This window comes from Protopterus annectens, chromosome 6.part1, assembly GCF_019279795.1.
Source record: "Protopterus annectens isolate FY-2018-M chromosome 6.part1, PAN1.0, whole genome shotgun sequence".
Lineage (NCBI taxonomy): Eukaryota > Metazoa > Chordata > Ceratodontiformes > Protopteridae > Protopterus > Protopterus annectens.
Window position 1 is genome coordinate 132667558 of NC_056738.1, and position 27179 is coordinate 132694736.

Genomic DNA, 27179 nt, shown 5'->3' on the forward strand with positions numbered 1-27179 from the left:
TCTTGCTTGGCCGTGGCGAAGTTGAAAACTTTTTCTATTATTATCACTTTACTGTTTGTTATAGCAAATTATCCTTGTCTGGGTAGAGTTTAGTAGTGTTAAGAGTCTCTTCTAACTTTTTGGAGTGTTTTTGAAATTCACTTTAGTTAGTTTGTCAAGAACTGGTTGGCCGTTGGCCCTTGTTGTTCTCCTTTTTGGTATCCTGTGTGCTAGTCTCTAATTAACGTTGTGTTTTCACGCTTATATTTACTATTATACTGTGTGCAGTGTTTGTTGGATTTTTACAGAGTTTTCTCTGCGGGTCTGCCTTTTGGGCCTTGGATTCCTTTTAGAAAGTTAGAAGTTTCGATAGTTAGAAATTTAGCTTGTGTGCAGTGTCGTTTGATTTTTTCCTTGACTGTTGCTAGTTTCTGGTTTCTTGCTACGTCATTAGCCTATCCAGCTAGGTCCATTTTAAGTTAGAGGACACAGTTTTCTGCTTACCCCTTTTTTCCTCAGTGCTAGCCCATTTAAGTTAGAGGACCTAGTCCTGTTTTCTTCCTCTTTGTGTGTGTACGTTGTTAGGGCTAGGCCCGTTTAACTTAGAGGACCTAGCCCTTGTTGTGCTTGTGTGTTTCTGCTTACTTCCTTAGCTAGCTATTATGTCTAAAGAGTCTTAAGGACCACAAACCTTCGGGTTTCAAAAAATGTGTAAAGTGCTCCCAGAAGATGTGAGCTATGGATGGCAATAGTAATTGTGTATATTGTCTCGGAGCCATTAATTTACAGAAAACTTGTTTGTTCTGTCATTCCTTCAGCTCCAGAATTCTCCAGGAGCGGAAGAACAAGTTAATTTTGAAAGGTCTCCTCAAGCCTTCCTTCGAGAAAGATTTAGCGAGTTCTTCCTCCTCTTCGAAATCTCATTCTTCCAAGAAAGAGAAGGTTAAGTCAGCTAAAAGGCATTCCCTGGTGACAACTAGTGTATCGGAACCTCCTCAAAAACAATCAAAACTGGATAAGACTTCTGCCTCCTCAGCTCCACTGTTTTCGGAGCCGGTCGAGGTTGCTGATATTGGCACATCAGTTTCGGTCCCAAGCCCTTCGGAACTGACTACTGACTAACTACTATGGAGCCTGTCCAGAGATCCTTTGCCGGTCTCCTGAGCCTTAAGATCTCCAATTCTGCAGAGGTCCAGATCGCCTACCCTGTCATCCAGATCCTCCAGGAGCATGTCAGAGGAAGATGTAGAGAGAGTAGTGCTTAGATTCCTGAAGTCGTCTGCCTTTCCAAAATTGTTGTTGGCTCCGACCCAGTCTGTTCCGGAGCCACCTGAGTCCACCCCCCCCCCCCCGTTATGGTTCCTCCTTCGAGCTGTGTCGGGCTTTCGGAGCCAGAGTGTTCGGTACCTCTTGTGGTGGAACCCTCGGTTCCACATTCCCTCAAGGCTGTCTCGGAGCCAATTTCCACTCCGACACCTTCAGCGCAGTCCGTGGTATCTAGGAGCCAAAGCTCACTGGTCTGCCTCGACAGAGACACTTGGACTCGAACCTACTCAGTTCCGAATCTCCCTCTCAGTGCGTTGGCTAGGGTGAGCTCGGATCCTACATCCATCTCGGAGCTGGTCGCTCTGGAGCCGATGACTTCCTCCATTTCCTCGGAGCCGAGGTGGTCTTCGGAGCCAGACAGATCTGCTTTCGAGATGAGGAGTGTGCTGTCTCACTCATCAGCTCCACACAAGGGTACCGGCACTCTTCACCCTTGGGCACTGACCTCTGTGTCAGCACCTACTCTCTCTCTCGACAGCAGAGACCCACAGCCACAGGAGCCCCCAGGTGGTGGCCCCCAGTCTTCCGAGACCTCCCCAGAGTACCCTTCTGAGGTGCCCCCTCGGAAGAGGACATGCAAGAGGAAGCATGTAGACTCCCAGGATGAGTCCATTACCTCTGACACTGACCTCGAGGAGTCAGAAGGGTCCCCCAAGTTGTCCTCTGATGATGTCTCCTTTGTAGACATCTTAGAGATTCTTAAGCAGAGAGGTGGCTGGCCCACTGCCAACCCTTCTGATGAGGAGTCAGTGTACCTGAAGGCTTTTGGGTCTTAACCTTCAGCCTCTTGGGTGTCTCCACCCTTTGAAGAACTTTTAGATCTCGTTAGTCGAAAGGTGTGGGAGACAGCTGATGCCGTGGAGCCAGTCCCCATAAGACCTAATAAATTTTTGTCTTCCCCAAAGAGAAAGAGTTTTTGTTAAAGGGCATGCCTGTAGATGCCATGGTGGTGGCGGCGGCCACTAAGAAGGAGTTGCAGAGACTTCATCATCTATCCATCCACCAAATAAGGAGTCTCGAACAATGGACAGATATGGGAAGTATATCTTCTCTTCAGCGGCTTTCACTCTCAGATAGCTGAGCTATCTAACACATTTTACGAGGCTTCAAGGAGATCTCCTTAAGGAGTTAGGAGGTACTCTTCAAGGTACATCTACTGAAGGAGTCCCTGAGAAGGTGTCTGCTCAGTTGTCTGCCTTAAATTCCATCATGAACTCCTCCATGAGGCTGATCTCTTACGCAGCCGATGGAGTGAGCAGGACAGCGGGTTCAGGAGTTTCCCTTAGGAGACACTCCTGAATGCGTTTATGCAACTTTGCAGAGCCGTTCAAGTCTACCTTTACCAACGCCCCCTTTGACTGTTCTTCATTGTTTGGACCTAAGTTAAAGGATACACTCACGAGGTGCGAACAAGAAGGGAAAACTCTATCTGCAGTGGGAGTACGTTTTACTGTCCCCTCCAGACCATATCCTAAGGGTCAGAGAGGTGGTAAGATGTGGTTCAAGAAGTCCCAGAGATTTTTCCCGGATGCACAGGGTGACTTCTCCTTCAAAGGCAGAGGAGGAGGAGCTAATGTAGACGTCGCCCTAGAGGCAAGGGCGGCCCGCAAAACCAGGAAAGCCACAATTCCTTTCAAGCCATCTCTCTCAGCGCTCCTGATGTGAGGCCCGGCTGTGCTTCTCTGGAGCCAGTTAGGGGGTCACATTTCTTTGTATCCAGAAGCCTGGCTAAACATCACTCAAGGCAAATGGGTACAAATAATAATCACCAGATGTTACTCCATACCCTTTTCTCTTCCACCTTACACTCCCAGAAAATCCCAGATGTTCCACCCAGTCACTGTAGAAGTGAAAAAGTTGCTCTCCACAGACCAGATAAGATCCGGAACTTACTCCAGATTCATTTTAGTGCAAAACATACAGTGGACTGGAGACCCATCTTGGACCTCAACAAACTAAACAAATCCATAAAGAAGGCCAAGTTCCAGATGGTGACACTGCAGTCTATACTCCCTCTGTTAGGGAAAGACAATTGGATGTGCTCCATAGACCTCCAAGATGCGTACTACCATATAAAAATGGACAGAGCATCGAGGAGTCATTTACGCTTCCAGCTGGGAGCCAGTCATTACCAATTTTGTGCTCTGTCCTTTGGTCTCACCACAGCCCCCAAGGTGTTCACCAAATGTATGGCGGTAGTGACAGCTAACCTGAGATGTCTAGGATTCCAAGTGTTTCCATACCTGGACTGGCTCTTGACCGCCCCCACCAGACATCTACTCATACAGACCAGAGATTCCACTATCCAACTTTGTTCCCAGTTGGGGATTACAATAAATTGGGAAAAGTCTACCTTATCGCCCTCTCAATTTGTGACTTTTATAGACGCAGAAATAGACACAGTCGCCATGTTAGCTCGTCTTTCCGCAGAAAGAGCGCAGAGCCTCAGACAACAAATCCTCTGTCTTCTTCCTCTTCAGAAAGTCAAGGCAAAGATAGTGCTGAAACTCTTTGGGACCATGGCATCCACCATAATGTTAGTCTCTCTCACCAGGTTAAACATGCAAATTCTTCAATGGCTTCTATCGTCCCAGTAGCCTTTTCAACAACTGCCTCTATCTCACCACATCTTTATAACAGAGTCTTACAAGAAGGATCTTGGTTGATGGATTCAACCCGACCAACTCACAGCAGGAACCCCATTCCTCCATTGCCAACCCGTTGCCACTGTGACCACGGATGCCTGTCAGATGGGGGGGGCATTATCTAGGCAGGACTGTCCAAGGCACATGGCAAGATCATGAGGCTGACCTGCATATCAATGTCCTAGAGATGAGGGCAGTACTTCTAGCGTTGCAAGCACTTCACGACTCTCTCCCTCTAGGCACGATAGCAATACAATCAGCCATGTCAGTGGTATGGTATCTCAACAAACAAGGTGGAACCAGATCTTACCCCCTTTGTCGAGAGGCAATTCATGTTTGGAAATGGGTGGTATCTTCCCAACGTTTTCTGGTGGCAACTCACATCCCAGGGACAGCCAGTGTGATAGCCGACAAACTCAGCTGGGCAATCTTAATGCCTCGCGAGTGGCCTCTGAATCAGGAAATAGTGGAACAGATCTTCCACAAATGGGGACGGCCTTGCTGCGATCTCTTAGCCAGTCCGATCAACTCCAAATGCAGCAGCTACTTTTCCCTTATCCCCCCTCCGGGGGAGTCACCGAGAGATGCACTTGTTCACGTTTGGCCCCTGGGACTCTTGTATGCCTTCCCTCCTTTTCCTGTCATATCCAAGGTGATTCAGAAAGCGAAGCTGTTGGGGAAGCAAAATGATTCTCATCATTCCTTACTGGCCTCATCAGATTTGGTTCCCCTTTCTCGGGCCTCATCTACTAGACGACCCATGGACTCTGGACCCAGTGCCAGACCTCTTGACACACATGTCAGGCTCTCTTCACCCCAGCCTCCACACCTACAACTTGACAGCGTGGCTGCTCCAATTCCATCCCTAGTCAGGCTTCATGATTTTTCACCTGCTGTGACCCACATCCTTACGTCTTCTCATAAACCTTCCACTAGGAAGTTATACACTAGCAAATGGAGAAGGTTTTCTATCTGGGCTGAAGAAAGGAATGTAGATCCTTACACTGCATCCATCCCAATTGTTTTAGAATTTTTGTTTGAACTTTTCCATCAGAGATCTGCTGCTGCCATAATTAGGGTCCAATTGGCAGTGATATCTAATTTTCATTTGGGTCTACGTGAGTCTAACCTGATGTCATACAGATTGTGTAAAACTTTCCTTAAAGGTGCTACTTTGCTGAGACCCCCCCCCCCTTTCAGAAACCGGTAGCTTACTGGGATTTGAACTTTGTCTTGTCCAAGATAACTTCACTGCCCTTTGAACCTGCTCATTCGTGTCCGCTGAAATTTCTGTCTTGGAAGACTTTGTTTCTAGTAACCATCAAATCAGCTAGATGGGTATCAGAGTTACAAGCACTGTCTATAAAGCCTCCTTATCTGATTTTCCACAAAGATAGAGTTTCTCTTCGTATGAATCCTTCCTTTATCCCTAAAGTTTGCTCTCAAAATAACTTGAACCAAACTATAGAGTTGCTGGTGTTTTTCCCTAACCATTCTAACGCAGCAGAATACAAATTCCATCAATTTGATGTTCACAGCCAGTTACAGTTCTACCTTCACAGGACTAAAGAACTCAGACCAATTGTTCATATCCTTTTCTGATTCTAGACTAGGTCTTCCAGTCTCTAAAGTGACCCAATCAAATTGGATTTTAAGCTGCATTTCCTTCATTTACTCCTCCAGTGGAAAAACTCTACCGTTCAAGATTAAGGCTTATTCTACATATAGATATAGATATAGATCCCAGTCTATATCTGCTGCCTTCCAAGCCAGAGTTCCAATTGACAATATTTGTGCAGCAGCAACCTGGGCTACCCCTCATACTTTTATTACTCATTACAAATTGGACCTGACCTCTATGGGTAGAGCCTCCCTTGCTTCCACGGTACTCAGGAGTATTTTTCCGTGAGCCACCCAAGAATAAGGTGCTAGGGACGCTGTCCCATATATAAGAATGAAGGCGAGATAGGACTACAGAACATAAAGAAGTTATTTACTCAGCATAACATTCCGTGTTTGTAGTCCATCTCGCCCTTCATTCTTACGAACCCACCCACCTATCCCATCCTGGAAGGATCTGGAGACAGGAGAGTATTACCTTGATAGGGTGGAGACCTTTCATTATTGTTGTTCTTTCTGGATAACCTTAGATGTTAAGTTGTCTGTCTCACCTACATTCTTGCTGGTTGGGTTCGGAGCCGATCCTTGGCTCCGACTCGGCCATCTTCAATAGCTCTAGAGCTGTTTACTGGCTCGAGGCTACCCCATATCCCATGATGCCTGGCGCTAGTTACCCAGATCTCGTTTGCCGCTTCAGACTGCGAGGTTGTCTTACTGGCTCAGACTCGTATACTTTATTGTATTTTTCTATTTTTACTAGAATTTATCCTTTATAGTGTACCTAATTTCTAAGTTGTACTATTCCCCTAGCTATATTCTCTAAGTAGCATCTATCCCTCCTGTTTTTTTCTTGAAAACTCATTTTACTTAGAGAGTTTTCCCCACCCCTCCCCCTCCCTTCCTTTTCGTGGTAGCCGTTTAAATTAGAGACTAACCCTTTTTTTGTCTTTTTCTAGTTTTAAAAAAAAAAAGTTTTTAGGTAGTGTCTGTAGTAGTAGACTTTACTTAGTTTCAGTGTGTGTTAGCTGTATAGTTTATATTGTTTAATTAGTTATACCTGCTAACTTGTTTTTCTTGTGTGTGTGTGGTAACGTCCAAGGATACTAAAGTGTCTGGATTCAAGAAGTGTGACTCATGCTGTCAGAAGATGTCTCTGACAGATGGTCACACTTCTTGTGTCTATTGTCTGGGCGCGGTGTACCTGCAGGACTCTTGTTTGGTTTATCATGCTTTCAGCCCAAGAGTCCTGCAGGAGCGCAAAAATAAGTTAATCCTTCGGGGTTTCCTCAGGCCTCAGGATTCACCATCCAAGGCTCAGCCTGTGAAATCCTCCAAGCCACCTAAGTCTTCGGCTCCCATTTCTGAGCTGTCGCTGGGTGAAACTCCACCATCCACCTCGGCTCCGGCCGGAACCGATGTGCCTTCCTCCCAATTGGCTCCAACATGTACTTCGGAGCCATCTGGGAGTCAAAAGAGATCTAGGTCTCCCTCCTTGGAGTCGATACGCTCGGCTCCACGGTCAGCTCTGCTCCAATCGGATCGCAGTCATAGGTCCTCTCACTCCTCTCGGTCCTCTAGATTTTCAGATCAGGACTTTGAGAGAGTGGTCAGTAGGCTGCTGAAATCACAGGCCCTAGCGAGAATGTTGTCCAGCCCCCCTCATCAGGTGTCGGCTCCGTCCACTTCCTACATCGGCTTTGGAGTCGTCTCCCTCGGTGTGGAGAGTGATTCCCTACGGTCAACCCCATTGGCTTCTCCCCCTATGGTGCCTGTGTCTGCCTCTGCCCCTCCTCCAGACCCCAAGCGTGGAGAACCAGCACTCCAGGGCACCCCTTTGGGTGTTTCTTCCTCTTCCAAGGCCTCCCCTGATCACTCAGAGGAGCCACCTCGTAAGAGGAAGTACGTTGACTCCCCTGAGTCTGTCACATCAGATACTGACTTAGAGGATTCGGAAGTGTCCCCGAGATCCCCCTCTAAAGATGTCTCCTTTTCAGACATTTTGGAAATGCTTAGGCAGAGGGGGAACTGGAATACCGTAGCCCCTTCCGAGGATGAGTCGTATTCCTGGATGCGTTTGGTTCCCAACCTTCCACCTCCTGGGTGTCTCCGCCTTTCGACCCACCTATGTCTGTGGTGACTCGGAAGGTGTGCTTAGCTCCAGACACAGTGGAACCAACTCCCAGGAGACCTGCTAAATTTATAACTGCACCTCAGGACGAACAGTTTTGACTAAGGGTGTACCTGCTGATGCCATGGTGGTAGCAGCAGCCACAAAGGAGTTGGCAGAAACATTGACATCTGTCCATCCCCCTAACAAGGAGTCTAGGACTATGGACAGATATGGGAAGCAAATGTTTGGTTCAGTGACCTTCTCCATGAGGTCTCTGAATTATTTGTGCCATTTCACCCACCTTCAGAGGGATCTCCTTAAAGAGCTTGGAGATACCCTCCAAGATCCATCAGCTGAGGGGGCTCAAGATAAGGTGGCCTCCCAGCTGGCGACTGAATTCACTTGCTAACTCCTCCATGAGGCTCATTTCTTATGCAGCCGATGATGAGAGTAGAGCAGCAGGCACAGGTGTTGCCCTTAGGAGGCACGCATGGATGCGACTATGTAATTTTGAGGAGCCATTCAGAGCGTCTTTCACCAATACCCCCTTTGATGGTTCCGCTCTCTTTGGATCACAGGTGAAGGACACCCTAACCAGGTGTGAACAGGAAGGCAAGACTCTCTCTGCTGTGGGAGTCCATTTTTCCACTCCTTCTAGATCATACCCCAAGGGTCAATTTAAATACAAGGAACATGTTTGCGAGTCTTCCACCAGACAGGGTATCATTAATTCGCCAGCAAGTGCAGATTTTATTAACATGCAACAGGATTCAAGTCAGGTTCGTCCTTCAAACACTGGGTTCCATGGCATCAGCAATTCTTCTTGTTCCCCTAGTCCGTTTTCACATGGGAATTCTCCAGTGGCTCCTATTCACACAGTGGTCCTTTCAACAGCTTCCCATGTCTCACAAGATTATGATCACAGAAGCATGCAAGAAGCACCTCGCTTGGTTGATGATCTCCCCATCAGTGTCCCAGGGCAGACCATTTGTGCTACCCCCTCCAGTCGCCACAGTGACCACGGACGCTTCCCTGATAGGGTGGAGGGGCATTATCAGGGCAGGACAGTCCAAGGCACCTGGCAACGTCACGAGTACCATTTGCATATAAATGTCTTGGAGATGAGAGTCGTGCTTTTAGCGTTGCAAGCCCTTCAGGACTCTCTCCCTCTGGGGACAATTGCAATTCAAACAGGCAATATGTCAGTGGTGTGGTACATCAACAAGCAGGGCGGAACCAGGTCCTACCCTCTATGTCATGAAGCACTCAGACTTTGGCGGTGGGCGATCTCTTCCCAACGTTTTCTGATCGCAACGTACAACCCTGGGAGGTCCAACGTCATAGCAGACAGGCTCAGCAGAGCAATTCTCATGCCTCACAAGTGGTCTCTGAATCAGGTAATTGTGGAACAGATCTTTCGCAAATGGGGGCAACCTTGCTGTGACCTATTCGCCACACCCTTCAAAAGCAAGTGCAGCAATTTCTTCTCCCTTCTTCCACTTCCTGGCCACTCCCCCAGAGATGCTCTAGTCCACGATTGGCCTCAGGGACTTCTTTACGCTTTCCCTCCATTTCCCCTAATACCCAAACTCATACAGAGAGCAACTGTGTTGGGTTGCAGAATGATCCTCATTGCCCCTTACTGGCCTTGACAGGTATGGTTCCCATTCTTGCATCATTACCTTGTCGAGCAGCCTTGGATTCTGGATCTTATTCCAGATCTACTGATTCATCAATCGGGCAGACTGCATCGATCCCTTCAAACACTCCAGCTCACAGCTTGGTTGCTCCACTTCCAACCTTAGCCAGGCTTCCTAATATTTCATCCTCTGTGCGTGAAATTATTATCTCATCACATCAATCCACAACTAGGAAAACTTATGTTAGCAAGTGGAAACGTTTTTCTTGCTGGGCAGAGGCTAGGAATATAGACCCCTTTTCAGCCCCTGTCCACGAGATTTTGGAATTTTTAACAGAACTCTTTCATTCTGGTTCTGCTTCTGCTACAATCAGGGTTCATTTAGCTGCCATTTTGAATTTTCACATTGGGTTGTCTTCTAACAACATTATGTCTCATAAGCTGTGTAAAGCCTTCCTCAAAGGAACTACTCTGCTTAGGCCCCCAGTGAGAGACCCCCCCCACCTCCATGGGATCTAAATTTGGTACTAGCTTCCCTAATCTTTCCACCTTTTGAACCTGCAGCATCTTGCTCCATTAAGTTTTTATCCTGGAATACTCTTTTTCTGGTAGCCCTTACTTCTGCCAGACATGTTTCGGAGCTTCAGGCTCTATGTATTCGTCCTCCATACTTAGTTTTTCATAACGATAGGGTCGCTCTAAGAACCAATCCTTCCTTCCTTCCTAAGGTCTGTTCACAAAATAATTTAAATCAGTCCATAGACCTTCCTGTGTTCTTTCCTAATCACACCAATAAGGCAGAATATAAATTGCACCAGTTGGATGTTCACAGACAACTGTGTTTTTATTTGCATAGGACAAAGTACATCAGGAAGTCGGACCAACTCTTCCTTTCCTATGCTGAGGGCAGACGGCCTTCCAGTCTCAAAGGTAACATTATCTAGGTGGTTGTTTCACATTATTTCATTCATTTACCAGCTGAGAAACAAAGAATTATCTGTCAAACCAAAAGGCCACTCTATTAAGGCATTGGCCACCTCGTTGGCCTTCCAATCTAGGTTGCCCATGGAATCTATCTGTGCAGCTGCTACGTGGGCTAACCCACATACCTTCATTTCTCATTATAAACTAGACATTGCTTCCAGAAACAGAGCTGATTTTGGTTCCACTGTTCTGAAGAGTCTGTTCCAATGAGCCACCTAGGATGGTAGGTGCTAGGGACGCTGTCCCAACCAGCAAGAATGAAGGCGAGATAGACAACTTAACATAAAGAAGTTATGTACCTACCATAACGTTCCATGTTAGTTGTCGTCTTCTCGCCTTCTTTCTTGCATCCCACCCCCTATCCTAGTGGATCGAGAGGAGCTCCCTTTTTCAGATTTCATTGGCTGAACCTTCTTTGGTTGTCCTTTTCTGCTTAGATAGCTTCACAGTTAGGTCCAAGGGGCTACTAGGGCAGAATTCTTCCTTAGTTATGTCTGCAATAGCTTTTTCAAACGAGATCTGGGTAACTAGCACCAGGCATCATGGGATATGGGGTAGCCTCGAGCCAGTAAACAGCTCTCGAGCTATTGAAGATGGCCGAGTCGGAGCCGAGGATCGGCTCTGAACCCAACTAGCAAGAAAGAAGGCGAGAAGAAGACAACTAACATGGAACGTTATGGTAGGTACATAACTTCTTTTTCTGTCTTTCTATAGTTTAGCAGCAGACAAGATCTGGGGATTGTACTAGTGCACTATGGGATACATACGTAGCCACGAGCCAACTAAGAGACTTTGAGCTTTGTAATAGGCCTAGTCAGAGCCGAGGATTGGCTTCGAACCCATATGTAAGAATGAAGGGCGAGATGGACTACAAACATGGAATGTTATGGCGAGTACATAACTTCTTTTTCTGAAGGATTTGAAGTATGAAACTCAAACATACCTCTCAACCTCTTAGAGCAGTAAATCTAGACAAAGCCGTAAATAATGGGGAGACAGAGGCCCAAAAATAGGGACAGATTTTTAATATCTCTTACAAACTGAGAAAGTTAATAGAATAATAGGTTTTACATTAGCAAATCTAGACAGAGCCATAAATAATGGGGAGACAGAGGCCCCAAAATAGGGACAGATTTTTAATATCTCTTACAAACTCAGAAAGTTGATAGAATAATAGGTTTCACATTAGCATGAGTTTTTGAAGAGCCTGATGTTTGAAACTCAAATGTATGTCATTATTTTCTGACTTCAGTCCATAACGATATGCCAATGATTTGCCAGAAAATCAAAATTTTATGAGGAAAAGATCATAAATATGAGACAAAAAATCTGGACAGTTGAGAGGTATGACCTCAAATGTATGTAATATTGAGTCACATCAGTCCTGAGATCATCCAAGTGATATGGCAGAAAGCCACAAATTTGATATATCTGTGATACATCTGGACATGGATAGTTGAGATGTATGAATGTGAAGTATATGGTCCAAATACAGTACAGGATAGTGTATCTACAGTGCAGAGTAGTGTGATATCCCATTCCTGGCATACTGTACTGAAGCTGTGTAAATGATCTGTAAATGTATAATGACTGCCATATACAATAAACACTCAGGGGAAGAGTGTGTACACACAGATGAATTGTAGGAATGAACACAGAGAAAGAAAAGAGGTGAAACAACCTAATGTACAACAGATGAGGCCATGTCAATGGCAGATGTTTGTAGCAGTGACACCAATCACATACCTGTATGGTACAGTAGGGACTGCACATTGAAAATGTGTTTTATGTGACTATCACACAAGGTGACATAATGGGGAGGATGTCAGTGTGAGATAAGCATCCTTACATGAATAATGCAGAGGACATCTATTAGGGATCTGACACACAGTTGGGGTAGGGTGCTTTTTGTGAAGCTGTGCAAACTGATTTGCCTGAATATGACTGTAATCTCAGCATAGTTCTCCAGCAAGTGGGGCACAGGTAAAGGCTCACGGAAAACATTAAAAGAACCAACCACAGTCATGGACAATATCAGTATAATACCACCAGTAATCCCATGCGTCTGACATAACATATGTGATTTAGAGTGATAAAAGATGACTCTGCACAAACACACTTGAACAAGTATTATGCTATACCTGTGTGCGACATTATGAGCAGTACAGGCTAGTTGACTGGTGTGCATGGCATATATATATATATATATATATATATATATAGATATATATATATATATATATATATATATATATGTATATATAGCACAATCCATACTGTCATGAATGATATCCATGCCATTAATTTTGTCAAATACCAAAGCAGTGGCGTTGTTGCCTCACAGCAAGAGGTTCTCCCATTCGATTCTCGGCTGGAGCGCCTTCTGTGTGGAGTCTGCATGTCCTTCCCGCGGTTGAGTGGCGTTCGAATGGGCGTGCCTACATTGAAGGTTGGGCGTCAAGCTGGCACCTCAGCACCGTAAAAATCTAGTGCCAATCATTAGTGGACCGGAGTTCCGCTGTGGCGACCCCTAACCGGGAAACACCAAAAGAAGAACAAACCTATGTGTGTAGTGTGTGCATTAGCAGAACAGGTAGCACACATGCATCTGCTGTAACAACTTGATTAGTGTTCCGCACCATTAGACAGTCATGTGTATTCCATAAAAAGAATACCTACATATGGCCAATAAGTTGTGTGACAGCTCACTGTGACAAAGGTGGTACACTTCAGTTACACATCACTTGTTGATATATAGAGAGGTACAAGAAAAAGCATGCATTGTACTCAGTCATTGGTGTCATGAAGGCTGGGAATTATGAAGATATTATGGCCTCTGATGTGGATGTCCTTCACATAGTTAGTACTTGTGTTACATGCAAGGTAATAGTCAGTACTGTGACCACATGCTGGTGGACGTTCCACTTACCATCTACCCCAGGACACAGGTCACATACCTATAGGGTGTGATGTCCACATTATACTTGTGTTGTGCATTTGTTTTCCTGACTTAACAAATCCCCTCATGTTTTCTTGTCATTACAGGTGCTGTCATGGCTGTGGCAGCAATCTTTGGTATGTGCTAATGCTGTCTGTATTATACTACGTTCACAGTTGGAGTCAATGATTATCCACAATCTATAGCTTTTCAGGCGGCTGTTTAGATACAGAATGTGTATGTCATCTGTGATGTCCATCACTTAAATAATGGGCAGGAAAGTGCCTAGCAGACAGCGCTGATGTATGGACCTGATCACTGGACCTGAGATACAAGTCACTTCACACATTTCAATTTAGTATGATGCCATATATGTCATACACTGGCCTACCCACTTGGTGATATAGCTGGCCACATATGACAGTGTAGATTGAATACTTCAGTGTGGAGTTTTGTTAAATGCCTTGACGTGGTCATATTCCACAAGATGATACTGTTGTCACCATGCATGCTCTGTGACCTCTGAGGACATCTGTCAGATGCAACAATCATGATGTAGCATTAACAACTGACACAGGTATGTTGCACACAGCTGGAATACTGCTGGTGTCCATTTAGAAGAGGTCCATGATGACATATTGGTCTACCTCACAACTGAGAAGAGTCAGGATGTCTCTATACATGCATGCATCTGGTGCATTACCCCCAACTCCGATGGACGCATGTTGATGTACACCCTTCTGTGGGAACATAGCCCATATATGGAAGGTGTTTTGAAGTGTGTATTCGACCATATCAGGAAGGTGTATTTGCTGAGTCACACCATAGGTGATTTGTGATGTCACAGCCCATTGATTCCATGTGATAGGTCTGGATGAAGGTAAGACGGTGCATACTACCTCTCTTGATCTGGCCTATGGTTTGCACACAACCCCCCCCCCCACAGGTATAATTGAGAAACTCTCCCAGCTGGGGAGTAGCCCTTATGTCACTAGATGGGTAACCAGTTGGCTCACTGACAGAACACATACTGTGAAAGTTGGTGAATCAGCTTGTACCAGTAGAGCTGTCACCACTGGCAAACCCCAGGGATCTGTTCTTGGCCCTTTACTGTTTGGACTCTATTTCTTAACAGTTCAGGCTAAAGTATATGGCCCATGGCTTATCATGTTTGGTGAATCTTGCATATTGGTTGCAATCATTGAGTCCAGCAATGATGATAACATACTACAGGAGGAGCTAACACAGACAAATAATTGGTGAGAAATCCACACAATCTACAAATAAATGCAGAAATGTGTATTTATGTCGTCATTCTGAAAAGTGGAAGTCCATGTTAATTACAGCATTGACAACAGTCCTACTGTGCTGAAACCCAGTGATGCAGGCACTGGAAACACATGTAGATAGCAATCTGAACTTCAACCAGCAAGTGTCCACACTAGCATTGAAGGCCTATGTTGTGCACATCATATGTCACACCATCATATTCAGATCTTAGGATTGTATGACAGCGCTGTGCTAAAAACTCATCAGAACACTAATAGAATATAATGTTTTAATGTTAAGTTGTCAATCTCGCCTTCATTCTTGCTGGATGGGTTCGGAGCCGATCCTCGGCTCCGACTCGGCCAATACTAAAGCTCGAGAGCTATTTCCACCGGCTCGAGGCTCCCCTATATCCCACAATGCTAGGCAGTAACTACCCAGATCTTGTTTGCCGCTTAGCTGCGAGGTGCTTTCTTCTACCGACTCTGGCAGGTTAGTGAGTTTTTCTAGTTAGAAAATTAAAATATCTACCCCTGTCCTTTTTATTTAGTCAAGTTTATAGTACAGGGTATCCTTTTAGTTTAAATCGGGTCTTCCCTCATTTTTATTCCCTTTTTAAGTTCTAGGCCTTTCGCCCACTTCCCTTTTTCCCTTTGTCATTCAGTGTGATTGGGTTTTCCTTTTTTGGTTAAAGGGTGTGTCTGTGTCTTTTTTGTATACAGTCACTTTTTCTGGGATGTCGAAAGACTCCAAGGTCTCAGGCTTCAAGAAGTGTGACTCGTGCTGTCAGAAAATGTCTCTGACAGACGGTCACACTTCTTGTGTATATTGCCTGGGACCTTTGCACCTGCAGGACTCATGTGCTGTTTGCCATGCATTCAGCCCGAGAGTCCTGCAGGAACGCAAAAATAAACTTATTCTTCGAGGCTTATTAAAGCCTGAAGGTCCCCTGACCCAGTCTGCGTCGGGGAAGCCTTCAACGACTTCCAGGCCGTCGGCTCCAACTTCAGAGTCGTCCGCTGGGAGCATTAAGACTGCTTCGACATCAGCTCCAGCTGGAGTCGATGTTTCAAAGAATCAAACCGTTACCTCGGCTCCGGCCGGAGCCGAGGGTGCTAAGACTCAGTCGGCTCCGATAGTTTTATCGGAGCCACCTTCTAAGAAGAGGTCGAGGTCCCCTTCCATCGGCTCCATCCACTCGGCCCCGGGATCCCCTCTTCTGTCGGAGCGGAGCCATAGGTCCCATTCCTCTCAGTCCTCCAGGCTGCCCGACCATGACTTACAAAGGGTGGTGAGTAGACTTCTCAAGTCCGAGGCACTGGCCCAAATGCTGCATAGCCCTACTCAACATTCAGCGGCTATTCCCATCCCTGCTTCTGTTCCTCCTCTGACTCTTTTGAGTTTGGAGCCGGGGCTTGTCGGAGCCGTGGCTGTTGGTGCGTCGGAGCCGATACCCTCCATTTCGGCTCCGTCGTCTGCTCCAATTTCCTCTTTGGAGGGATCTCGGCACCGGGCTTCCCTCGTCGGCTCTGAGGGGGCGATGGCATCGGACCCTTGTCCGACCCTGTTCTCCCTCTCGGAGCGTCGGCGCTGGTGAATTCGGCTCCGACATCAGCCTTGGAGCCATCCCTGTCGGTGCCGGGGGGGGGGTCCTTGTCTCCTCGGAGTGGGGGCCTTCAGCCCTGGCTGATCGGGGTGCCTTCGAGGTCATGCGGAGCATGCTAGACCCTGTGTCTACCCCACGGTCGGCTCCGTCAGCTCCTCCCTTTTCAGTGCCTGCGGTGGTTTCTACCCACCCCCTCATACCAGACCGTAGAGAGCCAGCCCCTCAGGTTTCCCCATTGGGAATATCCTCTTCTTCCGAGGCTTCTCCTGATCCGGCAGGGGAACCCCCTCGGAAGAGACAGTGCAAGAGGAAGCACATTGACTCCCCTGAGTCTATCACCTCGGACACCGACTTCGAGGAATCTGAAGATTCTCCTCGGTCCCCCTCTGAGGATGTCTCTTTTGCTGACATCCTTGAAATCCTTAAACAGAGGGGGAACTGGCCCGCCCTTAACCCTTCAGAGGACGAGTCAGTCTACCTTGAGGCGTCTGGCTGTCGCCCTTCCACCTCCTGGGTGTCTCCTCCCTTTGACCCCCTCATGGAAGTGGTGGCAAGGAAGGCATGGACGGCCCCTGATTCGGTGGAACCTACCCCAAGGAGGCCGTCAAAATTTATTACAGCCACGAAAGAGAAACAGTTCTTATCTAAAGGTGTCTCTGTTGATGCCATGGTGGTGGCCGCAGCCACTAAGAAGGAATTAGCCGATCCTTCGGTACCTGTTCATCCTCCTAATAAGGAGTCTAGGACCATGGACAGGTACGTTAAGTGGATGTTTTCCTCAGCGACCTTTGCCATGCGGTCGCTGAACTACTTGTGTCACTTCACCCGTCTCCAGAGGGATTTACTCAAGGATATGGGTGATGCTATGCAGGATCCAACAGCTGAGGGGTTCCAAGACAAAATGAACTCCCAGTTGGCAACCCTGAATTCGATTGTCAACTCCTCCATGCGGCTTATCTCATATGCGGCCGATGGGGCGAGTAGGGCCGCAGGCACAGGTGTAGCTTTACGACGCCATGCCTGGATGCGGCTTTGCAATTTATGGACCCTTTCAAGGCGTCCTTCACCAATTCCCCCTTTGATGGCTCAACGTTGTTTGGACCTCAGGTGAAGGATACATTGACTAGGTGCGAGCAGGAAGGTAAGACTCTCTCTGCCATGGGAGTCTGTTTTTCTACCCCTTCCAGACCTTATCCCAAAGGTCAGAGGGGGGGGGGATGTGGTTCCGCAAACCACAAGGAGTCTCATCTGACGCACAAAGTTGATTCCCCTCTAGAGGCAGAGGGAGGAACAACAATAGACGCCGCCCTAGGGGCAGAGGCGGTCCGCAAAACCAGGGTAGCAGAGAGACTTTCTCTGATAAACCCTTTCAGCATCCCTGAGGAGCTGCCCGGCTGTCCACCTTCGGAGGCAGTCGGGGGAAGATTATCACTGTACCCAGAAGCCTGGCTTTCCCTCACTCAAGACAAATGGGTACAGTCAATTATATCCAAGGGTTACAAAATCCCCTTTATTCACATCCCATTCCAACCCAAAGGATCCCTTCCAGACGTTCCACCCAGTCTAAGGGAACAAGCAGCGTTAGAAATATCAAAGCTGCTGTCAAAAAGAGCTATCCAGCCAGTCCCAGCAGACCAGCAAGGATCCAGAATCTACTTCAAATTCTTTTTGGTACCAAAAAAGACAGGGGACTGGAGACCAATACTGGATCTCTGCAAGCTAAACAAGTATGTGAAGAAAACAAAATTCCGGATGGTCATACTACAGTCCATTCTACCCTTCTTGGGTCAGGACAATTGGATGTGCTCAATAGACCTTCAGGATGGGTACTACCATATCAAAATGCACAGATGCCCCAGGAGGTTGCTCCGCTTCAGGCTGGGAGCCAGTCACTACCAGTTCAGAGCCCTGCCCTTTCAAAATGTATGGCAGTGGTCGCGGCTCACTTGAGACGTCAAGGATTCCAGGTGTTTCCATATTTGGACGACTGGCTCCTTACCGCCACCACCAGGCGTCAACTTCTTCTATCCAGAGACTTCACCATTCAAACTTGCCAAGCTCTAGGCATTTCAGTAAATTTTGAAAAATCTGCCTTGTCAATCTATTACCTTTATAGGTGCCACCTTAGACACAGTTCATCTTTCTGCCAGACTGACAGAGCAAAGAGTATCAGATATCCGCAAACACGTTTACCTTCTGCTTCAGTGCAACAAGATCAAAGCCAGGGTAGTCTTGAAGGTATTAGGACTCATGGCGGCTACCATTACACTTCTTCCCTTAGCTCGTTTTCACATGCGGATCCTCCAGTTGATGCTGTTTTCTCAATGGTCCTTCCAACAGCTCCCAATGTCTCACATCATTCTGCTAACCCAATCATGCAAGAATCACCTGTCTTGGTGGATGACATCACCTCAAGTTCTTCAGGGCAGACCCTTCATCCCTCCCTCCCCAATCGCCATGGTGACAACGGACGCCTCCCTGATTGGGGGGGGGCATTATCAGGGCAGGACAGTCCAGGGCACGTGGCAATCTTTCGAGTGCCACTTGCACATAAATGTCTTAGTGATGAGAGCAGTGCTTTTAGCATTGCAAGCCCTTCAGGACTCTCTTCCCACAGGGACTGTTGCAATTCAGATGGACAACATGTCCTTAGTGTGGTACATCAACAAACAGGGTGGAACCAAGTCCCTATCCCTTATGTCGAGAGGCACTCAGACTTTGGCAGTGGGCGATTTCTTCTCAGCGGTTTCTGATGGCAATGCACATTCCCGGGAAGTCCAACGTGATTGCGGACAAGTTGAGCAGGGCTATTCTCATGCCTCACAAGTGGTCTCTAAAAAAAATCAGTGCTGGAAGAAATCTTTCAAAGATGGGGCTGGCCTTGCTGCGATCGTTTTGCTACTCCCCAAAACAGCAAGTTTTACAATTTCTTCATCCTCTTCCCTCTACCAGGCCAACCCACCAGAGACGCTCTAGTCCACGATTGGCCCCAGGGACTTCTGTATGCTTTCCCCCCTTTTCCACTGATCTCTCAATTAATTCAGAAAGCTATCGCCTTGAGAGTCACTATGATCCTCATTGCCCCTTACTGGCCTCGACAGATATGGTTTCCGTTCCTGCATCATTACCTCTTGGAGCAGCCTTGGCATCTGGACCCAGTGCCAGATCTTTTGACCCACCAGTCGGGCCAGCTGCATCACTCCCTCCAATCTCTCAACCTCACAGCGTGGTTTCTCTGATTCCTACCCTAGCCAGGCTTCCTTTAATTTCTCATTCAGTCCGTAACATCCTAATAGCCTCTCACAAGTCTTCTACCAGAAGGATTTACAATAGTAAGTGGAAACGTTTTTCCTTCTGGGCAGCGTCTAAAAATATAGACCCCTTCACCGCACCTATCCAGTCTATCCTAGACTTCCTGGCAGAGCTCTTTCATTTAGGCTCTTCCTCATCTACCATTAGAGTACAACTAGCTGCTATTTCTAACTTTCATGTAGGTGTCTCGGACTCCAGTATCATGTCCCATAAACTTTGCAAAGCCTTTCTAAGAGGTATCTTTTTGCTCAAGCCTGTAATCAAAGATCCCCCACCTTAGTGGGACTTGAATTTGGTCCTAGCATCCTTGATTCCCCCCCCTTCGAACCTGCGCCTTCATGCCCTCTCAAGTTGCTCTCATGGAAAACCCTTTTTCTAGTAGCCATAACATCAGCTAGAAGGGTATCTGAACTTCATGCTCTTTGCAGTAGTCCTTCGTACTTAGTTTTCCATAAAGACAGGGTGTCCCTCCGGACTAATCCATCCTTCTTACCTAAGGTTTCCTCTGAGGCAAATGTAAACCAGACTATCGATCTCCCTGTCTTCTTCCCTGATTATTCCAACAGGTCGGAACAAAAGTTACATTTTCTAGATGTTCATCGCCAACTTCGATATTATTTAGACAGGACTAAACAGTTTAGGAAATCTGACCAGCTCTTTCTGTCTTATGTGGAAGGGAAAATGGGCCTTCCAGTTTCTAAAGTGTCCCTTTCGAGATGACTTACCTCTATAATTACCTTCATCTATGAAATCAGACATCAAAAGCTGCCTTCAAGACCTAGAGCTCATTCAACCAGGGCATTAGCTACATCTGTAGCTTTTCAGGACAGGCTACCAATAGATTCCATCTGTGCAGCAGCCACATGGGCTTCACCTCATACCTTTATCTCGCATTACAAATTGGATATGGCCTCCAGAAACCGTGCCAACTTTGGTTCCACTGTTCTCAAGAGTCTGTTCCGATGAGCCACCCGGGGTAAGGTGCTAGGGACGCGGTCCCATCCAGCAAGAATGAAGGCGAGATTGACAACTTAACATTGAGAAGTTATGTACCTACCATAACGTTCCATGTTAGTTGTCTTCTTCTCGCCTTCTTTATTGCGTCCCACCCTCCTTCCCCCCAGCCTGGACAGACCGATAGAAATTTTTGGGATCTTGCATTGCAGCTTCCTTCCCACATGTTCTACCACCTCTATTCTCCCCTTTTCTGTTTGTGGTAGCTTACATACAGGTTTATATAGAGGTGGGTTTTTTCTCTCTTCTCCATCCTATGGAGACTAGAACTGCTATGATTTTAGCTATCAAATGAGATCTGAGTAGTTACCGCCTAGCATTGTGGGATATAGGGGAGCCTCGAGCCAGTGGAAATAGCTCTCAAGCTTTAGTATTGGCCGAGTCGGAGCCGAGGATCGGCTCCAAACCCATCCAGCAAGAAAGAAGGCAAGAAGAAGACAACTAACATGGAACGTTATGGTAGGTACATAACTTCTCATTTTGCATGTACCTCACTAGACACATGCAGCAGCTGGACACACCACAGGACTACACAGGGCCTACAAACCATGCTGTGATATATGTGAATATACTGAAAGCCATGTCAGTGTAATCTGTGTCATATAGGAGGTGATGACTTCTGCCTACCCTCTAGGCCAGTCTCTGACCCTGCCATGGTGGGAATAGTGCAAATCCATAAAACTGATATAGTTGATGACATCAACTTTGTCTATTGAGAATATGATAACCGTGTGCCACATGCTGGTGTAAAAGGCTCTTTGTAATGTTAAGCAAGAGCAAAACACACACACACACACACACACGCACAGTTTTCTGCAGTGAGAATAGAACCCCTATCTAGGGACACAGGCTACAGACCTCTATTTAAGGCAAGTGCCACAGCTCAAGTCTGACTTGAAGTGTCTCAGACAACACTTTATAGCTGATGACATCAGTAGTGTTTGCTAAGGAGAATATAGTAATAACAGTGTCCCACATGCTGGTGTAAAATGCTATCTGTAATGTCAAGCAAGAGCCTGCATACACACACACACACACACACACACAGCTGACTGCAGTAAGAACAGAACCCCTGCTTACCTAAGTACACAGACTACAGAACTCAGTACTTTATGCAAGAGCCATATGACAAGTGTGACTTTTACAAGAGTGCAGGTCAACTTATAGTGGATTACATTAGCAGGCCATGTGGGAGAGCAGATGTTGGGAGGCCTGCATGAGTAGGCATTTGCAAGTATCAAAATACTGCAAATCCATGGCACTGGAGCAGTAACTGTAGGATACACACTTCTGCTCTTCTGTCTAGACAGACAGACAGACACACACACACACACACACACACACACACACACACACACACACACACACACACTTGATGACTGAGAACAGAACACCTACCTAAGTACACAGACTACAGAATTCAGTACTTTAATCAAGCACCAAATCATACGTCTGACTTTTACAAGAGTGCAGGTCAACTTATAGTGAATGACATCAGCAGGCTGTGTGAGAGAGCGGATGTTGGGAGGCCTGCATAGGTTCACAGAAGGTTACCAGCCTAATGGCCCTCGCATATTTACAAGCCTAGATGTGTAAAAACACAGGTATCCTTATTGAGGATAGTTAGCTGGTCATTGTTAGCAGAGCGATCTGGTGAGCAGCACCAACTGGCCTTGTCCATATGGGACATCATGGATGCCGCCCCACGGGTGACTTTAAGGTCACTCATCCACTTGTCAAGGTTGCGCTTGAACAGGGTCATTGAGGAACACTGCTTCACATGCAGTGGGAGCCTATTACAGATAGTGTCAATCACTGTGGGATAGATCTGTCTCCCCAGCATGTTTTGTTTATGTCACAGGCTAGGTTAAGAACCCTGGAGCAAGTTAATCTTGTCCCATTTGATTTGCTGATGTCCAATATTTCCAGTAGGGCAGGGTCTGAGACTGCTCTGTAGGCCAGGCATAGGTCACCTCTCAGCAGCTTGCATGATACTGAGTACAGTGAGAGGTCTATCCGTCTTTCCATGTATGTATTGTTTGGAGGTCCTGGATTATCCCAGTCACAAACCTCAGTCTTTTGTCCAGTTGCTGCAGGTGTCTGGTGAGGTACAGACAGAAGGGAACATTGTACTCAATTACTAGTCTGATAAGGGTAGAGTACAACAGAGCTATGATCTTCCTTGTCCTGGTCTCACCACTATGGACACACAGTGATTAAAATGTAGATTGCTATCAATATGTGTTCCCAAGTCTCACAAAAGTGTGTTTGAGCTTAGAGGGGTGCTATGTACATCATAATTAGCAGGGGTGCTTTATTGCCAAAGGGGACAATGAGGCATTGTTTGCTTTAAGGTTCAGCCTGTGAGTTTGGCAGCAGTCATTTGACTGTGTCAGCCGCTTCTGTAATATGGTACCATCATTGAGGGACTCTGTTTGTGTGCATCCATTTAACAGCCATTTGCAAACATGGTAAAGCACAGGCCATCTGCTGTTGCCTGGGCTTTAGAGAAATAGTTTCCAAACAGTTAAGGGCCCAGCACATATCCTTGTGGTATTCCACTGGTAAATGGCTAGTGGTGTAGTTGCAGTCCCCAACTTTGACAGTGTGTATTCTGTCAGTGAGCCAGTTGACTATCCATCTAGTAATGTACGGCTTAATACACAGATGGGAGATTTTCACTATGAGACATGAATGGGCGATAGTGTCAAAGGCCTTGGATAACTGAACACAGGTGGTATGTCCTTTTACCCAACATCCAGGTTTTTGGGGTCAGTAGCAAAGAAGTCAACTAGGTTTAATAAGCAAGATCTACCCTTGACAAAAGCAAAATGGGTCGGGTCAAGTGTGTTGAAGGTCACCTATGTCCCTGTGGATAAGGCATTTTAGGCTTCTGGGTCAGTAGTTGTAGTTCTGCATGATACCAGATTGATGTGCATTGCATATCACACAACACTGGGTATTACTTTCTGTAGTGTAGATAGTATATGTGTGGAGAAAGTACTGCAACACCTGGGTTGCAGTGCTTGGGGGAAGGCAACATAAAATGTGACATATTGTTATATAGGGATGTTTCCACATGTAATCATAGACAGGAATTGGCAGTAAACAGCAATAATGCATAGTTTTCCATAGCTCGGTGTGCCGAGGGTTTGCACAGTGGTTGGCAAAGTGTATGCGAGATGCACATTTCCAATATTATTCATGTTTGCATGCAGCTAAGCAGTGTGCAAACATGAGCTCAATTGCTTAAGTCTGGGAGTTGGTATTGATTCTATGAAATGCATTTGCTGCTTAACTGACTCTGTGGCAGCACATATTAATGCCTTGATACAAGTCTTTTTGAGCCTAGATGATACTGGCTTTGAATCCAGATGTATCAAATACTTAAATACTTTTCAGTAAACATTGATAATGCAATGACATGAATTATTTATAGTACATGTGTAGCCATGCATTGGCATAGCGCATGAGGGTGAAGCATAATTGCACAGAGGTAACTGCAACAGTTTGCTGCTGTTCACTTGTGAGCGGTGTGCACCTTCACGTGAACATGGAGCCCAGAAAGTGAAAGGATCCATTGCTTTTTCTGCTACTTATGTGTGTTGTGTGTGATTCCATTTTTTGTCCAGATTAAAGTGGTGAAAATGGGGTAGATAGAGAAATGGTAAAATTGAAGGCAAGCAGGGGGGGAAGAACAAAGGGAAAGCAGTACAGGAAAGAGGTAGAAAAGAACCATAACTATCAATTTCTTTAACAGTGAAAACTGAAAATATGTGCAGAATGTTAACAGAATTTGAACTGTCATCTCCACAAATAGAGGTGACCACAATGCAGTCATATTGTATAGCCATTCGGACCAAATCAAGTGTGTCAGGATGACACGTGCGAAATGGAGAGCTATGTATAGGATGCTTATTTTCTGTGGGACAGGTGCCCATTTATTTTTTTATTTGAGGGAGGGGGAATGTTGGGGAGGGACGTAGGTATGCCTTGGTCAGGTAAGTTGGGTTGGTGAGGAAGCAATTTCAGACAGACAAGAGACACAAGAGAAAAGACAGGAATGGTGATGGATACAAAAGGTTGGGGACACCATGATTGGGGTGAGAGTGGGGACAACCTGTGCCCATGGCCGTCAAACTCGGAGACAGTGAGAATTGAATCATCACTGTCAACTTACTATGCAGGTGGCTGGGAGTGCTTGACATCTCCTCCTCCTCCTCTTACAGAACATGAGGGAGAGCTGCCTCTACATCTGGGGTAAGTGTGCACCAGTGGTGTGGTGCACCACCCTACACACCATCCCTGGCAACTTGCTACGGGTGATACAATCACCACTTCCACCACTGTTCCCAGAGGGTACCACTTCACCATCCTCCCGGGCAGGTATGAAGGGGCAGCAGAGGCAGTGCTGCAAGGTTGGCTCCCATATGTGCTGGAGCCGGTGGAGTGAGGGCAGGCTGATCCAATGGGGCTGGCCTAACTTGCTGTGCTGTGGTACATCTGGATGACATGGACACGTTTTGACAATATGTAATAAAAAAGAAACGAAAAAAGAAAAATATTCTTAATAAAAAATATTTTTAAAACATAAAATAAAATAAAAAAATAAATTATTTTGAACAAAATAAAAATAAAGAAAATAAAAGAAAAAAAGGAAAATAAGGGTTGGGATAAGAGAAAAAAAAGAAAATGAGTACCATCATACATGACAGACAATGCATTAATACAGTTCGACAATTCTGTTATCTTAAGTTTTGCATTCAAGCATACCTCCTAATAGATACACACTGTATTAGACTGCTGCAAGTAGTCCCTGACATGTGCATATATTGCACATATGCATGTTCCAGTTGTACAGATTACAATTTACAGCAGGGCATTTGTCCCACTGATATAGAGGTTTTAATGTAAATAGACTTGAAGAAATAACAGTATTGTATAGTTGTGAATTGTGGTATTTGAACCCACAACCACTGACTAAAGTCTAACATTGGACTCTTACAATCGGTTTGTGCTACAGACTAATACATGCATACTTGCTTTTATAGTTGGGATACGCATGCTCAGTTTGATACAACTCTATACTCTATAAAATACCAAAAAAAGCTATCTTTAACTTTTAATGCTGCAATAACACTTCTCTTCTGCTGCATTCATGCCACTTGTTTCCATCAGTCTCTCTAATCTAGCACATGGGCCTGGACGTTGAACTCCCAATCTCTGGCAGCTGGGGAAAAAACAGAACAGAAGATCATTATGCATACCAGTCTTGTCTATACTCAGCTTTCTAAGTCTTACAAGTCCTCTGTTCATTTAATGCTTACACAGCTGTGGGATGTATGCATTCCTAAGTTCCTCCTACCAACAGTCAAGAATATTCCTTTTCCTCCTCTGTAGGTTATTAAAATAGTGCCTACATTGCTCTGCCGTGCGCAGGATACCAGTGGCAGAGGATACAGCCTGGGCTAGACTGTTCCATGCTTCAGACTTGTACTGGGAGCCAGAATAGTCCCCATGCAGAAGCTTTTGGCTGTGGTACTTTACTAGGAGCCCAGTAAATATCCTGGACACCCCATCTCTTTGCCCTAAAGCTGGCACCTTCCCCACTAATGCCAGCCATGTCTACCAGCAGACCTAGAACAATTGAGACTGATGCTTTCCCACCAATTCCTGTTATCACATTTACTGGAATGCACACACCCGAGCAATGCATTTGTGTGATTGTAAGTGGAGAACAGCAGTGCCAAGCAGTTGTTGTGTCTTCCGGCTTATCCCGGTTAGGGGTCGCCACAGCGGAAGTCCGGCCCGCTAATGTTTGGTAGTGGATTTTTACGTGCCGAGTTACCAGCCCTGATGCACAACCTTCAACGAAGTCACACCCATTCACATCTGCCTCCACACAGAAGACGCTCTAGCTGAGAATTGAACGGGACAACGTCTTGCTGTGAGGCGACAACGCTACCGCAGCGCCACTACTGTGGGTACAGTGAGATATGAAATAATTGCAATTGGAAGGTTAATCTGATACTTGGCCTTAGTTTGAGGGGTGTCTGCTGATGTAGCCTGGAAATATATATTGGAAATTAGAAGGTAACTTACGTGAATTAGGTGTACAGACATGCACTGGGGGCATAAATGTAATGACCTGATATGTTTGTTTTTACCTTTACACACTAAGAAAATTGATTTTTACACTGTGGGATTCAAACCTAGGCATAAGGGACAAAATATTTTCTTCGACAGCATTGATGTTAAATCTTTGCCACAGAAGAAGTGCTGCTCAGACATAGTCAGGAATCATACATAAATACAGGTATCAGTATGAGCTACCTGATAAGGTTATTGTATATAGAGGCAGTTGTTTGTGTCTTAGGCAAATGTGAAGGCCATGCAAGTCTAGAAAGCAGAATTATACATACAGAAATAGAGTACACAGTGTACCCTCAGTCATACATCTGATAACACAATAATAGTGTCTCATCCCTCATACATATAATTAAAGTGTTGTGAGAGTAAATTTAATGCGAAATGGAGCAACAGTATAAATGTATGGAATATATACTGTATTAGAACTTTGGACCATGTGTATGCAGTCCTACACTTAAACCTGTTGCCACAAGAAAGTTTTATTACCAGTTGTCTGTGTTTCAGTTAATTACTTATAAACTGTAATGTCACAACAGTAAAAAAAGTTACACACCCTGTACTAGAACCAAGGACCATCTGTACTCCAG

The 27179-nt window shown here is 45.9% G+C and overlaps 1 protein-coding gene across 1 annotated transcript in view; it reads left to right on the forward strand.

Moving 5' to 3' along the window:
* The window catches only part of SCRN3 (secernin 3), a 939975-nt gene that overhangs the window by 668462 nt on the left and 244334 nt on the right, over positions 1-27179 (forward strand). The window lies entirely within an intron of this gene.